At 48.2% G+C, this 10982-nt stretch overlaps 1 long non-coding RNA gene across 1 annotated transcript; it reads left to right on the top strand.

Annotated features, from left to right (window-relative positions):
- Nucleotides 1-50: 50 nt before the first annotated feature.
- Nucleotides 51-3116, top strand: LOC144233147 (uncharacterized). Its single transcript, XR_013335608.1, has 3 exons — nt 51-336; nt 1219-1356; nt 2726-3116. It is a non-coding gene; the product is annotated as an uncharacterized LOC144233147 (long non-coding RNA).
- The last annotated feature ends 7866 nt before the right edge of the window (nt 3117-10982 follow it).

The following is a 10982-nucleotide window of genomic DNA, read 5'->3' as shown; positions in this document are numbered from 1 at the left end:
CCCTCAGCCCGCCCCGCCCACGCCCGTGGCCACACCCCCGCGGCGCGCGCCGCGGCCGACCCAGGCAAACGCGCGGTTCTCGCAAACCGACTGCTGTGCGGTGGGTCCTGGTGCCGCGAACCAGCGATCAAAGCAGAGTCCCTCTTAATTGTGTGTCCGGAGCGCTTCCTGTGCATGAGCTCATCAGATTTTCCTAGGAACCCTATCAACTCTTATCTCCCTGAGTTAGAGATGGGGAAACTGAGATTCAGGGAGATAAACGGACACACTTGGAATCCCGCGTGCTAGATGTCAATTCGGATCCGCTTGACTTCTGCTTGACTGTGCTCTAAACCAGTATGTCGTAATAGCTAATTTAATATTCTTGAGTGGGTACAGTGCCAAGAATTTTACAGGTTCTTTCTCCTTAGTCGAGCCCTGAATGTTAGGTACTGTCAATGAGACCCATGCTATGAATAAGGAAAACAAGGCTCATAAAGGTGGGAGCCACTGGTTCAAAGTCACAGACACTGAAAAGGTAGAGCCTGGGTTTGAACCCTCAAAGCAGGAATTGCCATCCAAGTGTGGGTGGGCACTTTATTTTTGGTGCCTGTGTCTATTATTACTATTATTATTATTATTATTTTTAACCCAGGCCCTGTGCTGTGTTCCCTGGGGATACAGATGTGAGTAAGATGCTGTCCTTGCCTCCCAGGAGTTTGAATTCCAGCTGGGAGGGGAGGGGGACACACAGGCATAGAACGATTTGTTGTTGGTACATAGAGGCTCAACAAGGTGGCCCCCACCCTAATTCGGAAATCAGAATGCCCTGAAAGGAATAAAGTTGTAAAGTTAACTTTCAGGGGAGGGTGAGCCATCCATAGCTCCCTATTGCCCTTAGAAATGAATCTGAAATCTCTTAACACTGTTGCAAAGGGATAGACCCCTGCCTACCTCTCCTTGCCTATCTGAAGCCATTCTCTCCTTCACTAGCCACGCCCCAGCCAGCCTGATCTCTTTCCTTCCACTTCTGGCCTTCACATGTATGCTGGCCCCACTGCCTAGAATATACTTTGTGCCAGAATATCCTCCTTCTAGCTACTCCTTCTCTTTCTCCAGATGACCTTTCTTCCCTCACCTCAGCCCCCACTGCCCCAAGTATGATTCCTTCCCAGGGTTTTTCAGTCTTGTCATTACTTACTTAATTTGTAACTATTCAACGTTCATCTTGCCTGCTAGATCAAAAGCAACTTCAGCATCGGGACTGTATTTGATACACATGTGGGTGCCCAGTGACTCTGCCCAGGCCCTGCACATAGCCGACCCTCAATAACTGTCTTATTTGCAATTGTCTAATGAGCTGTTCAGTTCAAGCAGGTAAGACTTTCTGAGGGGCAGCTTCTCATCTGTAAAATGTGGATAATAATACGATAACTGGCTTCCTGGGACCGTCAACAGAATTAAATGAGCACATAGAGGTAAAGTGCATAGAACAGTGCCTGACACAGTGAAAGTGCTGGATGCAGGTTTGTTATTGGGGAATGGGGAGAAACTGTTCCAGTATTCTGGAACTAGGTAGAAGTGGTGGTTGAACACTGTGAATGTACTAACTGCCACTGAGTAGCTCAGTTTTAAACGTTTAGTTTTATGGGCACCTGGCTGGCTTAGTTGGAGGAGCATGCAACTCTTAATCTCAGGGTCGTTGTGGGGTGTAGAGCTCACTTAAAAAAATTGAAATGTTTAATTTTACATTGTGTGAATTTCACCTCAGTACATTTGTTCAAAAGTATGTCACTGATTGTATTAGTTTGCTAAGGCACTGTAACAAAGCAGCCCAGAGTGGATGGCTTAAACAGAAATTTCTTTTTCCATGGTTCTAGAGGCCAGAAGTCTGTTCAAGGTGTGGGCAGGGTGGCCTTCATCCGAGGCTTGTCTCCATGGCTCGTGGATGGCCATCTTCTCCCTCTGTCCTCACAAGGTCTTCCCTCCGTGTACGTCTGTGTCCCATTCTCCTCTTAGAAGGACACCAGTCCTGTTAGATTAGGGGCCATCCTGATGACCTCGTTTTAACTCAAGTTACCTCTTTAAAGACCTTGCCTTTATTTATTTTTTAAGTGGCCCTATTTTTGGAAGCTTTTTCAAGTAATCTCTACATCCAACGTGGAGCTCGAACCTGTGGCCCTGAGATCAAGATCGCATGCTCCACCCACTGAGCCAGCCAGGCGCCCTAAACCCCCTCGAAATGTCCACATTTCTCTCTGCTCCTCTGAGATCTAGGCTTGCTGAACTAACTGCTCACCCGACATTCCCTTTGGGTCCTTAAAACTCAACGTATCCAGGAGGAAACAGACACCCTCCAGCAACTTCACCTTGATCTCTCCCAGTGTTTCCTGCCTTGCGAAACACTGACATCCATCCATTCCTGCAAACCCGGAACTTGGTGCCATCCTTGGCAACTCTTTCTCCCTCCACATCCAAATGCCCAAACAGAGGTTAACCGCTCTGTGCCTCGGTTTTCTCATCTCTAAAGTGGGGATAAAAACAAATCTTCCTGGGGCGCCTGGGTGGCTTAGTCTGTTAAGTGTCCAACTTTTGCTTAGGTCATGATCTCGCGGTTCATGGGCTTGAGCCCCACGTCAGGCTCTGTGCTGACTGCCAGCTCAGAGCCTGGAGCCTGTTTCAGTCTGTGACTCCCTCTCTCTCTGCCCCTCCCCTGCTCACGTTGTCTCTCTCTCTTCTCTCCTAGAAATAAATAAAACATTAAAAAACAAAACAAAACAGAACAAAAAAACAAATCTTCCTAAGACAAGAAGACTCTTTGAGATGTCAAGACCTTCTACACACCTCCATTGAGGAGATGCCCCTCAATGTCCCTGACCTCATCTGAGGGGCTGTCTTGCTACCTACGCCTACCCAGGGTTCAGTCCATGTGGGGCTGAAGAGGAGCAGGAAGGGGGAGTGAAGAGAGCCAAGGGATGGACTTCTTGTCATTTTTTTTCTTTGAGTAAATGTCACTTTTTGAGGCAAAGGCGGGGAGGGAACATCAGATTTTCCTCTTAACGAAACTGTGCACATATGTCAGTCACCATTGCTGCGTGACAAATATACCCAAGATTTAAACAGCATAGTACAACTTTGCTTTTGTGTCCTTGATTTTGTGGATCAGGAAGTGGGAAAAAGCCTAGCTGGGCAGCTCTAAATTGGAATGTGGTGGTGGGTCCAGATTTCCATGCTGTCAACCACTGCACACACGTTAGGATCTTGCCTTGAGTGTGCGGGGAAACACTATCTGTATTCAAATGCCCAAACAGAGGTTATGGTCTCTCTGCCTCAGTTTCTCCGAGAAAACTTTTTTCTTCTTTTGGAACGAGGAAGCAATTTTCTTCTCTAAACAGGTCACTCCCAATGGTTGTTAATCTGTCTCGTTCTCTCCATTTCCTCAGCCACAGTCTCAGTCCCTGTCCCCAGTGTGGCTCCTAAATGTCCCCCTGGCTTTCACCCTGGCCCCGAGAATGTGGAAATCAGTCCCAATGACACTGAGACCTTAGTAACCAAAGTTTTCAGCTCCTTAGGTGGAACGCAGACCCCACGGCTGCACCGGTGATCGGTAGGCCATTCTTAAGAACAACTCTTATATTCTTATCAATGCCATCCAGGCCTTCCCTCTGCCCATTTCTGATCAAAGATGACCAAGACACTGTTGGGAAAGAATTCAAGTCTCCTGCCAATCCAGAAAATCCTCTCCACAGTTCTAGAAAAGAGTCGTTTCAATAGTGAGCAGGCATTAAACCAGACTTGAGGCACAGCACGCAATCGCTAGTGAGATTACACAGAGGGAAATTACACCCTTTTCATATACAGCCAAGTACCGCATCACATACATGCTCTCGAGATGAATGTTATCTTGTCCTCAAGGTTAAGGACCCGATCACAACTTTCCTAGCTCGTCCTGAGCACATTTGGCAATCGGGGGTACACACTGTGCTAGCAAATTGCCTTTGTCTCAAGGAAGTATTAAAACTTCTTATCTTCACCACAGGCCAGTGGTTACAGTTTGGAACCAGAGGCTTAAGCTAAACCCCCAAGGTCACAGGGAGATAAGAACTCTAGCTTCCTTGATATTTACATTTCAAAGACATGTTTCTCAAGCCCATAAGGAAAACATTCCTGGGTTTTACTACTGTCAGAAGGTTTGTTTAGTTTTGTTTTTTTTTTAATTTTATTTATTTATTCTGGGGGGTGGATGTGAGCAGGAGAGGGGCAGAGAGAGAATCCCAACCAACTCAGCCCCAACTGAGCCACTCAGGCGCCCCGGCTTGTTTAGCCTTTCAAAAAGATTTGCAAACTGTAGCACCTATGTGCCATGGAATATTATTCAGCTATAAAAAGGAATGGAGCACGGATATGTGTTACAACATGGATGAACCTTGAAGACATTACGCTAAGTGAAAGAAACCAGTCACAAAAGGATGAATATTGTATGATCCCACTTCTGTGAAACTTCTAGAAGAGGCGGATACGTAGACTCTGAATGTAGATGAGTGGTTACCGAGGGCTGGGAGGGAGGCGGCAATGGGGAGTTATTGCTTACTGGTTATCGTTTCTGTTTAGGGTGATAGGAAATGTTCTGGAAAGAGATACGGGTGGCAGTTATATGCCATTGGGAATGCCCGTTATGCCATCGGATTGTATGCTTCAAAATAGCTCAGTGCTGGGGCACCTGGGTGGCTCAGTTGGTTGAGCATCCAACTTCAGCTCAGGTCATGATCTCACGGCTTGTGGGTTCGAGCCCTGCGTCGGGCTCTGTGCTGACATCTCAGCGCCTGGAGCCTGCTTCAGAGTCTGTGTCTCCCTCTCTCTCCCTCTGCCCCTCCCCTGCTCACTCTCTGTCTCTCAAAAATAAATAAACGTTTAAAAATTAATAAACATTAAAAAAATAGCTCAATGGTAAATTTCTGTTATATATAGTTTACCATGATAAAAAAAATAGCATTGACAAAAAAGATTTGTGTATACATCATAGAGACAGAGGAAAGATTTACACATACGCAATTTCTCAAGGAAATGCTCTGAGAAGGGCAGAAGGGAATGAGTCTCTTTTTCTTTGGGCAACAGGGGAAATTCTAGATTTTAAAGTTTATACTGAACTGCTGACTGCCTTGAACACAGGGCTGGTCCCCGCTACCCTAGCTCCTGCTTAAAATTACCAAATATAAGCCCAAACACTAGACCAATCCCCTCCCGCCCCATCCTACATGCCCCCCCTTCCAGAGCTCCTCAGTGTCCCGTCTCCCTGCACATAAGCCCATCTTTGTGGACTCTGGGCATATGGTGTATGTCTGGTTATCTTTGGCTGGAGGGTTTCAATATTCCTCTCCCAAGAGATCTCTACAATCTCACTAGAGAGATCATTTCCATGACCCCCATCAACTTCAATGGCCTTCCTCGTTCTCAAAATAAATACACAAACACTTTCTCTTCTAGTCCATTTCCCCAGACTCTGTTCCCCCAGAGGGCCTTTGCTAATTCAGTTCTTTTTTTTCCTAGAGTGCTGGCGTCCCAGCTCCTAACTCACCATTTGGCTTGCTCCCTCAGCCCACCTCAGTCCATGAGGTCAATGAGACCTCCCTCCCCCACTCGCCACCAAACCGCCTTATTTAAACTCTCCGTCTGTTTTTTCCCCAAAACTGCATATCACCATCCATCACTATAACATACTCCTTAAAAAAAAAAAAAAATTACTGTCTCTCTTCTTCCAACAGATCTGAGCCCTCCTGGCTGATCTCCAGTGTCTACAAAAGCCCCTAACGCACAGTAATTCGTCATTATATTTCTAGCGAGTAAGTAATCCTGTGAGTGCAAGTCAGTGGAGCTGGTTGTATCTTGCATGGGGTGGGGATCAATCTTTGGGGGCCAGAGGGTGGACTATGGCAGGCTGAGTTATCGCCCCCAAACACGATCACGTTCTAATCCCTGGAGCCTCTGATTATATCACTTTGATGGGTCTGTTTCCTCCCAACCCCACCAAGCAATTCTCCGACACTACAATTCAACCCAATTCGGACACTGTCTACATGGAGATAGCATCCCTCCTCACCACGGGTTCAGGCTCAGACCTCTAAGACCCGCCTCAGCCCCCCTTTAGCCGATACTTAACAAGCCAAGGTTGTTACCTGTAGCTCTGATTGGCTATGAACTGGAGGTTCCCATGATCTCGCCACCAGTTTGATGAGTGAGCTAGAATGACTCACAGAACTCAGAAACATTTTGCTTCCCAGATCACTGGCTTATGATGCAAGGATAGAACTCAGGAACAGCCAGATGGAAGAGAGGCACGCGGTAAGGGGCGGGGAAGACGCATGGAGCTTTCATGCTTTCTGAGGTGTGCCCCTCTCCCCGAATCTCCCCGTGTTCACCAACCTCGATGCTTCCGAATCCTGCCCTTTCGGGTTTTTGTGGAGGCTTCTTACAAAGGCATGAATGATTCACTCCTTGGCCACTAGTGGTTGACTCAACCTCCAGCCCCTCTGCCCTCCTTGAGGTCAGGGAGGGTGGGACTGAAAGTTCCAACCCTTTGGTCATGTGGTTCGTTTCCCTGGCAACCAGCCCCCATCCGCAGATGCTTTCGAAAAGTCAGTGCATTCACATACACTCAGGGGTGGTGAAAGCAGTTTGTGAGGGATAATTATCGCTCTTACCACTTAGGAAATTCCAAGGGTTTTAGGAACTCTTTGCCAGAAACAGGCGTGAAGACCAAATATATATTTTTTATTCTAAATCACAATATCACAGTTACCTTACATGGTGAAAGGGACTTTGCAGATGTGATTAGGTTAGGAATCTTGAGATGGGGGAATTTTCCCAGACGGCCTGGGTGAGCCCAATGTAATCACCGAGGTCCTTATAAAAGGGAAACAGGAGGGTCCGAGGCAGAGAGTCGAGATGTAACAATGGAGGCAAAGGTGAGAGTCACACGGCAGCTTTTAGAAGCAGGAAGAGGCAAGGAAATGGATTCCTTCCTAGAGCAGCAGCGAACTACCGCAGATTCGTTTTCCGTTGCTGCTGTAACAAATTACCACAACTGACTAGCTTTAAAACGACACAAATCTAGAGGCACCTGGGTGGCTCAGTCAGTTAAGCATCTGGCTCTTGGTTTCGGCCCCCATCATGATCTTATGGTTTGTAAGATCGAGCCCTATGTAGGGCTACGCGCTGACAGTGCAGAGCCTGCTTGCGATTCTCTCCCTCTCTCTCCGCCCCATCCCGCTCACACTCGCTCTCTCTCACCCTCAAATAAATAAATACACTTTATAAGATAAACCTGATGGGGCGCCTGGGCAGCTCAGTCGACTTCAGCTCAGGTCATGATCTCGATCAAGACTTGTGAGCTCCAGCCCTGCGTTGGGCTCTGTGCTGACAGCTTGGAGCCTGGAGCCTGCTTCGGATTCTGTGTCTCCCTCTCTCTCTGCCCCTCCCCTACTCATGCTCTGTGTCTCTCTCTCTCCTTCAAAAATAAAGAAACGTTAAAAAGAAACCCTCACAAATTGATGATCTCACTGCTCTGGCTGTCAGAAGTCTCTGATGGGTTCTACGAAGCCACAATAAAGGTGTCCACACGACTGTTGCTTGCAGCCACAAGGCCCCCAGATCAGCGTGCCGCGTGCTGGGGAGATTTCATGGTTGGCTGTTACTCAGCGTTCAGTGGTAAGAGGTAACACATACATAGAGGCAGATAAAACATGCGCGCAGACACACGCAACCGTTGAAACCAGTATCTCCGATACGTCCAGCGATTGGTACAGAGAAGCTGAAAAGGCTTGAATGTTTGAATCCAACCCTCAGCAATAGAAATGGGACTGGAGTTGGGGAAAGAGGAGGGTTGATCTCTCCAGGGAAGGGGAGGGACAGAAACAAAGGGTAGCCAGAAGGAGAGTAAAAGGTGCCTTTAGAACCATGGGGGCGGGGGTGGGGGGCAGAGAGGCGGGGAAAATGGGTGATGGGCATGGAGGAGGGCACTCTTTGGGACAAGCACTGGGTGTTGTATGTAAGTGATGAATCACAGGAATCTACTCCTGATGCCAATGCACTATATGCACTGTATGTTAGCTAACTTGGCAATAAATTATATAAAAAATAAATAAAGACAAAGGTGAAACACACACACACACACACACACACACACACACACACACTGAAGTGAACCCACACATGGGGAAGCTTTGCAGAGAGCCGTGGAAGAAACCGAAATTGAGAAGGCTGCCTGCCTGTGGCCAGAGCTTGCACTAAATATTAGCCAGGAGGGATGGCCCTGCTCCTCTGGTCCCTGGTGGCATTGAATGCCTTGCAGAAAAGGCATGACGAAGGGCGCCTGGGTGGCTCAGTCGGGTGAGTGTCCAACTTCGGCTCAGGTCATGATCTCCCAGTTCATGGGCTCGAGCCCCGCGTCGGGCTCTGTGCTGACAGCCAACTCAGAGCCTGGAGCCTGTTTCAGATTCTGTGTCTCCCTCTCGCTCTCATCCTCCCCTGCTCACACTGTGTGTGTGTGTGTCTCTCTCTCTCAAAAATAAACACCGAAAAATTTTTTTTAAAAAAAGAAAAGGCATGACAGGTAAAAGAGGGGTTTCAGAAGGGCAATCTGGGGGCAGTGTGTGTATTTCAAGGAAGGGGAAGCCGCCAGCTTGGAGGAAAAAAGGAACAGGTGTCTCTCTCCCTAGAGATTTGCCTGTAGCTCTTCTGCTAATAACTGCATTTCCATTAGCGCCTCTTTTCAAAGCCTTCCAAACAAAACGGATTCAATTACTGCATACTGCTTCACCGAGGCCGCCGATAGTACACCTGGAATGTACGGTGGGTCTCAGAGACTTTCCTGCACTTCGTATCTTTTTCCCACCACTTCCCTAGGAGACCAGAAATGGGAGCAGAGGGGGAAAGGGTTCATAACTTGCAGATCTCACCTTCTTGGAAACTATAAGGAAAAGGTAAGAGAGTCAGGCTGCCACTATCAACTCTGAGTTCTAGTGGAGGGAAAACTAAGATTGCAGAGAGACCAAGAGACTGCCCAGCCTCGTCCCCCATCCCCAAGTCTAGCCGTGCAAAAAGGTTTTTTAAAAAAAAATCACTTTACTCATTACTCAGCTTTAATTGTCTGCTATTTGATTAACTTAATCTTATTTTCCTCCAGAGGCCATTGCTAGAGCGATTTCCTTTTAGTGATGTGGGTTCTAAGCTCCATACTGATCCACCGATTGTAAATGTTTTCTCTGGTTTTGTGCTCTCGGTGAATTTGCCAAGGGTCCGATGAAGGGGGAAAAAAGTACATTTTTACTATTTAACTGACCGTGAGGCGCATATACTATATCGACCTGCAGTGACTCAAAAATCCGCTTTCCCTCTCCCCCCATTTGTCTCCCACCCCCTTCTCCTTTTGATTTGTGGTTGGGAAGGCTCCGTTTTGGTGTAAACTTGGATTTTTTCACCTGGTTGCCAGGCAACAGAAGCCACCCCAGTCAGGATGCAGAGAAATGTTAAATTGTTCCCAGCTACTTCTGAGGCTGGACTTGTCAAAACCCCAGGCCAGGTTGGGGGGCTGGTTAAAAATGCGGAAGGCCGTCTTTATCCCCAGCAAGCGCTAATGGGCAGGTGGCGGGAGAAACCGGGGAATTGGCTTTTAGAGTGAGTGTCTCCTCTGATAACAAGGGTCTGCGGTGGTGCCTAAGGAACCCAGGGCTGAATAGCAAATGGCAAATTACACCAAGATGGCGCCTGGAACGTTAGTTTATTTACTCACATACGGGACTACTCTGTTCTGTCCTTTACTGTTCTATGCGTGTTGAATACATTAATATATGAACTCATTTAATCCCATTGCAAGGCAATGAAGTGGAAACAACCACAGCCTTCCAGACATGAGGAAAGGAAGAAGCAGAGAGGTTGAGTAACTCGTCCAAAGTTGCACAGCCAGGAAGTGGAAGAGCTGGGATTCGAACTCTGACAGTCTGGATATCTTGGCAGCAGCACTGGCTGGTGGTGAAGAATGCAGAGTCTAGGTTCGAAATCTACCTGTAACATGTACTCTGTTCACTTTGCACAAACTGGCTCATCTCCTTGTGCCTCAGTTTCCCAAGCTGAGTAATGTCTAATTATTCCCATGAGGACTGGCATTTAATAACTTTTAGCCACTGTTTTAATTGATTTCTGTGGGGGCAGGGTAGAGCTGGACACCAAGGGATTCTCTGGTCCCACCGCCATCTCTGCCCTGCATCTTGCACTTGAACTTGGGCCTGAGGTTCAGGGATAGTATGGAGAAGGCAGGGATGGTACGTGCGGAATGTTTGATGTTGGGTAGGTTATTCTGTAGCGTAAAAGCCTCTCTAGCCATTTGTGCTTTTCAGCCAGGAAATAGGCGTGAATGTCAAAACGGTCACAGCATCCAAATGGCCACCTCCAGAAGGACATAACAGAGCCTTGGGCCCCCCCCACCCCCCAGTGTATCCTTTTATACTAACCACCCCGTCAGAGCATTTGGGGTCAGCTCCTCTTCATCTGTCCTTTTGGTGCTTTTGAATTTCCTTCCCTTCGGAACTGGGTCTCAGGCCGGCTAGGAATTAGGATTTAGGGTCCTCGGGGTTGTGTGCACCGGGAGGCAGGGCTGGGGTGGAGGTGGTACAGTTTCTTGGGGGCCCATTCAACGGATGCAGCCATGATGGGGGCAAAGGCATGGTGGGGCAGCGGGGCGAGGACCTGGGATGCCCCACAGGGATCTGGCTCACGTCAGGACCCCAGAACCGCTCCCCAGCTGCAGAGAGCACCCTGGGGTGCCCTCCACAATCCGCCCCTTGGGGGTGGCTTCTGCTGCAGAGGGCAGGCTGGTCCAGGACTGACTGACAGAGGGGTGTGAAACCCGGCCTTCTGGCTGCAAATCATGGGACAGCTCTGGAAGGTCACCTTCAGAATTCCCCGCACCCTTGGCGGAAATTTCTGTTGCGACAGTATTGCAGCTAAGG

This window comes from Crocuta crocuta, unplaced genomic scaffold (genome assembly GCF_008692635.1).
Source record: "Crocuta crocuta isolate KB4526 unplaced genomic scaffold, BGI_CrCroc_1.0 scaffold339, whole genome shotgun sequence".
NCBI lineage: Eukaryota > Metazoa > Chordata > Mammalia > Carnivora > Hyaenidae > Crocuta > Crocuta crocuta.
Note: the sequence above shows the minus strand (reverse complement) of the source record. Positions and strands in the feature narration are given on the sequence as shown.